Consider the following 5,633-nt stretch of genomic DNA (forward strand, 5'->3'; position numbering starts at 1 on the left):
ACTTGATAAATGAGTGGATTAATGCGTTAATTTTGTGAAATTGTGAAGGATATTGATGTATGAAATTCATGCACGAGATGAAAGAAATGCAAGGATCGTCCAGAGGATAAAGTACACAAGAAATTAGGAGCAAAAATGAAGAAAAAGGAAAAGAAGTGAAAAACTGGAAAATGACAAGCACGGATCCGAGCTCGGATCCGTGTGAATCAAGAGCGATCCGAGCCCTCGTCTGTACTTCTGGAGCAGTGCATCCGAGGCCAGATGATCCGAGCTCGGATCATTAAAGAAAGGTCTCGGATCGTTCTGCACCCATCGGATCCGAGGCTCGGATCTGCCTCTCTCTTCTGCAAGTGGCACAGCCGTTTTTTCTCACTTTTCACACAACTTTCCAGCTGTCTTGAGTGAGTGAATTCGGTAGCACATGCTTCTGCAACAAAATGGAAGACAAAATGAGTTATTGACAAGTCAAAACAACATTTCTTTTGACTTTCTTTACAAAATCTGAGTTGCTGGAATCATAAAGGAGAAAAAGGTGTCTTTCTACCACTTTTTATGCAGAGACAGAAGGAAAGTCAGATATCACCATATGTAGGGAGTTTTTCATCTGGTAACATTTTCTCTCTAGCTAGAAGTTCTTGAAGAAGCAATTGGAGACTCATCTTGTAATCATCTTGTACAAGAACATAGCAGAAATTTGAGGGTTTCACCATTAATTGGCTAAGCTTTCTTTTATCTTTCTTGTAATTGTACTTTATGATGTTTTGCATTAATAAACTCGTGAGTTTGATTTTTATTTCATTCATGAGTAGCTAATTTTCTTTATCTAGGGAGTAGATGAAACTTATGGCTAAATAATATGAATTGAATGTGATTTACACTTGTTATATCTTGTATTAATTTGTCTATTTGTGCAGTTGTAATTACTTGTTGTTGTTTGATCACCAATAGCATTTCATAGTTGTTATTAGTCAATGAGAATTGATAGTAATAATGGAAAAACGTGAGTAGAGCTTGAGTTGTATGTTCATGAAAATAGATGTACACTTAAGTGGATTTTCCAGCATTTCATGAAGGAAAACAGAGTAGAACTAGTATTTTACTATGAAAATAGGGAAAACTATATTGCTCTAGGCCATTTCATCATGAGAATGAGATTTGGTAATATTGGAAATGAATCCCTGGTTAAACAAGAAAAATAACAAGAGGTAAATCTATTCATTTGTGTTGTTTATGCCATAAGTGGAATCTACATCCCTAGATTCAATCTTTAGTGAAATTTCTCCATTTGCATTTAACATTGATTAAACCAGATTTGTAGACAATAGCATTATAAGTTTCTTGCTAAGATTTATTGTAAGTCTAAATAATAGAGAAAAATAAGGGCCTAGTACTTGTTTAATTTGCTCCTTATGGGATCGACCCGATACATACCCTACATTACGATTTCGGCCTGTATACTTGCAGTCAACGGGTATAAAATCGAATTTAAACTTGCATTGATATAAAAATCCTGTCACTTACGCCAAGGGTTGGCCTAGCATGAAAATGCAATCCTTCAGGGTATGCACTATACAATACCTGATGGACCCGATCAACTCAGTGACATTTGATTAGAAAGCAATTTAAAAATTTTGGACCCATTGAATAGCGGAGACCTCTAACAACTGAGGACAGATCTGAGGGAATGAATGGTTTTAGTTGGCACAGGAATTCGTGCAAATCGATTTAACTTTGACGAACTTGCTATTGGAGAGATTGCAATTTCTTAACATGGATCGAAACCCTAATCTATCCAAATGAAATGAACGTAATGGGCGATTTTCTCAAAAACAACTAGCCTTTCCAGTTCTAAAGTTGACATTGAAACCCTAAATTGTCAAATGGATCGGATGAAATTGATGAACTTTGCTGGATCACCCTAAAAATGGGTAGCCTGGTCAAATGACATCGAATGAAGTTGATGATTTATTCAAAATCGACCGGATTGTCCTAAAATGAATAAATTGATAAAATGGATTGGATAAAATTGTTTGTTTATTTCAAAATTGACTAAATCGTTCTAACAATGAATGAATGGATTGAGTTAATGATTTATTCAAAAATGATTAAATTGTTCTAAAAGTGAATGAATTGATAAATTGGATTGGATGAATTTGATGGTTTATTTGAAAATCGATTGAATTGTCTGTCCATTGGTAGTTTCACAAATTCATTGCGAGACATTAGTCTATGAGCCTTCTAAAATCAAGATTTGGCCTTAATATATTTACCATCTGTCGCGCCCCACTTTTTGAATGTGGTGTGAAAGTAGTGTGTGGAATATGTATGTGAACGTGTGTGAAAATGAAAATAAAAGGCCGTGGGACTTGAAAATGCGACTATTTGGCCAAACAAAGTTCAAAAAGGGTTTTTGAATGGAAAATGGAGTCGCCACTTGATATAGAGTTAGGGTGTACCAAGTCACCCAAAAAAGATTTTAGTATTTTGAACGAAAAAGTAAACAAACCCTTTTAAAAAACTTTTAGGTCTACGTAACCAAAGAAAGGGATCGGGGGTCACATTTGATAAAGGGGAAGGCAAAGGCAAAGCCTAAGGCACTCCCTTACCCTAGCAAGGGCTAGTTGCGTGATTTAGCCCCACTTTTCCTAATTCTTCTACCCAAAATATGCGTTGCATGTTGGATGTGACTAATGGATATGAAAAAGGAAAGAAAAATGCAATCCTAAATCTAAAATGTCTCTTATGTGGCTTTTGGTCCCAACCACATGAGTTGTGGTGGCCAATAAGGAAAGCAAAAATAGAGGTCATGAATAATGCAAATGAAGACTCAAGTATGACTGTAAGTGTGCAAATGTAAGAAAAATGCAAGTGTGCAAATGTAAGAAAAGGGCAAGTGTGCAAATGTGAGAAAAGTGCATGTGTGCCAATTGAGAAAAGTGCATGTGTGCCAATTGAGAAAATAAAGGTGTTTGTGTGCTAGTGGATGAAAATATAATAGTAGATACATATAAGTGCAATTGGGTACAATTTGTGAGGTAAAAAATAAATGATAAAAGAAGAAAAATGTGCAAACATGGCATGTGGATTGAGAAAAATATAAGTAGTGAGAAAATGTAGATGAAAAAATGATATGGTAAAATGGAGATGCATGATCCTAGAGGAATGCATCAAGTCGGGTACGGGAATGACTCCTAACTTTGCGACTTTAATTTTCCCTTTGATTAGAAGGAATAACTAGCGTGCTAAGGCTATTTTGTAGCCACACTCGCTCGTTTCCCTTACCGAAAGGGGACTCTCAAGCAAATGTACCATATAACTAGTATGAGGATGCAAAAACCTAAAATGAAGGGGGAAAGGATTGGAGGAGCATGCCAAATGCTAAAAAACTAAGAAAAATGTATGAAATGTAATGAAACATGCAAGCATGTGCTAACGAGAGGGACGGCCCTAATGGGTCTAGCATTGGACTAGCCCATGTCTATGAATCCTCACTAGCATTGGACTAGTGGGAAGTCGGAACAAAGAGCCACAACTAGCGTTGGACTAGTGTGGTGACGGGAAAGGAATCACATCTAGCATTGGGCTAGTGTGATGACATGCATTTATTACAGTCTAAGAAAATCAGATAAAGCAAAGTAAAGCAAATAAACACATAAATCACATAAGACACATAGCACATAGGCATGATATCTAGATGCACGTCCTAAGAAAGCGATAACACATAGCACATAGGCATGCAAATCACACACAACAAAAATAAAACGAATAAATCCCTATCTATTACATTCGGGGGGAATCCTACTACAATCTAAGAGGGAAGGAATTTAAATGAAATGATATAATAGCCTAACTATTACAATTGTGGCATTCAAGTGCCTCTCAAATGATCAAAAATTGAACTAAAATAAAATACTAAAGCCAAATAAAACAAATAAATAAATAAGTGAAATAAATAAATAAACATTCAAGAGGCATGCAATTAAACACGTAAAGTCACATAGGGCACGTAAGGTCAAATAAAGTAAGAAATAAGGGATAGAGTGTACCTCCCTTGAGTTGGGGCTCTAATAAAGTGAGGTTACTTATTTACCCTCCAAAATAAAAGAAAAAGGTCAAGGCATCACTTTAATTAGCAAATAACCACAAAAAGATAAAAAATAAACATGAAATTGAATCAATTGAATCATGTAAACAACCCACATTTAAGAAGTTAAAAGAAGAAGGGGCACAATTGCAAAAATTAACAAAGTTTTGGGGCCAAAATTAAAGAAAAATAAAGTTTAGGGGCCCATTTGCAATTAAATTAGGGACCCCATTGGAAGAAGTTAAAAGTTTTTAGGGCCTTAGTGAAATTAGAGAAAAGTACAAGGACTGATCGGCAAATTCGTTCTCTGGTTTCTTAGTGGATCAGGCCATTGGGCCAGTTTATTTATTTGTTTGGGCCAACACCTTCCCTAGCCCAATCGAGAATCCAAGGCAAAAGGAACGGGCCATTCTTCTATCTTTTAACCCAAAATTAGCCAATAAAACTGATGGGCCTTGACTCTATAACCCAACCACAACCCAAAAGAAAATAAACTAGAATCCATATTTGCAAACCCAATCAAAATATAATTACCCAAAAACCTAATCATAATACTAAACCCAACAACATAGACAAATCAGCAAAAAATATTGAGCCACAATTATGAACTAAAACAAGAATTAATCTACCCACAAAGTCACATAAAATATGCAAACAGAGGATTAAACTTAAAAGCACAGAATTAGTTCAATTTTTTCCAGATGTTGGGCCACAGTGAAATTGGGCAGAAAACGAAGGGTTCAATTGCAATTTTTTAGAACTTCACTTATTCATGAATCGTGCAAACTTTCTCCGATGCAAATGGGAGGGCGAAGTTTCTGCAGCTTCTGATGCTTCAGAAATCCAGCAAATTTACAAGGCAAAAATCACACTACCATCATCCAACACAAAACAACAGCCAAGACTTATTCTTTTGGTTCGGACTTCTCGTTCAGGCATTTTAACGAACAGATTGAAGGCATTAGAATTTCATCAGATTTTTGCTTAAATCGAAGTTAATCAAACTCCAAAATTGCTCAACAATCATGAGATTTCAATTCAACACATAATGCACGGGCAATCTAAAATTATGGACAGCAACTAAACATTAACTTCAAGCAAACACAGAGCTTCAGCAACCCAAAGCAGCAAATTCCTATACCCATCTCAACCCGAACATCAAGCATCAATCTTTTCCCAAAAAAAACAAACATTAGATAATGAAATCGTACAAAACTCCAAGCAATGGGCTATTCTACAAAGTGCGGCAAAATCATTTTTAAGCATGACTTTCGGTTAGGCTTTTCACCAAACATCAACCGGGCATCAAAATCCCATCAATTTCCTACTCAAGTGAGGTCGCGGCTGGCCTCAAAAATTTATCAAAAACAAAAATTTCATTCCAATCAAACCATAAAGCATGTACGATCAGAAAATTATGAGCCATCAAAAGGGAAATTGCGACAAGTATAGCCACGGCAACCATGCTTAGAGGGCTTGGGGAAGAACTGAAGTTCAAGAGAAAAGGGTGAACTCACAGTGCTCTTAGTTTCTGAGGTTGAATCGAATC

The sequence above is a fragment of the Coffea eugenioides genome, chromosome 2 (assembly GCF_003713205.1).
Source record: "Coffea eugenioides isolate CCC68of chromosome 2, Ceug_1.0, whole genome shotgun sequence".
Classification (NCBI taxonomy): domain Eukaryota; kingdom Viridiplantae; phylum Streptophyta; class Magnoliopsida; order Gentianales; family Rubiaceae; genus Coffea; species Coffea eugenioides.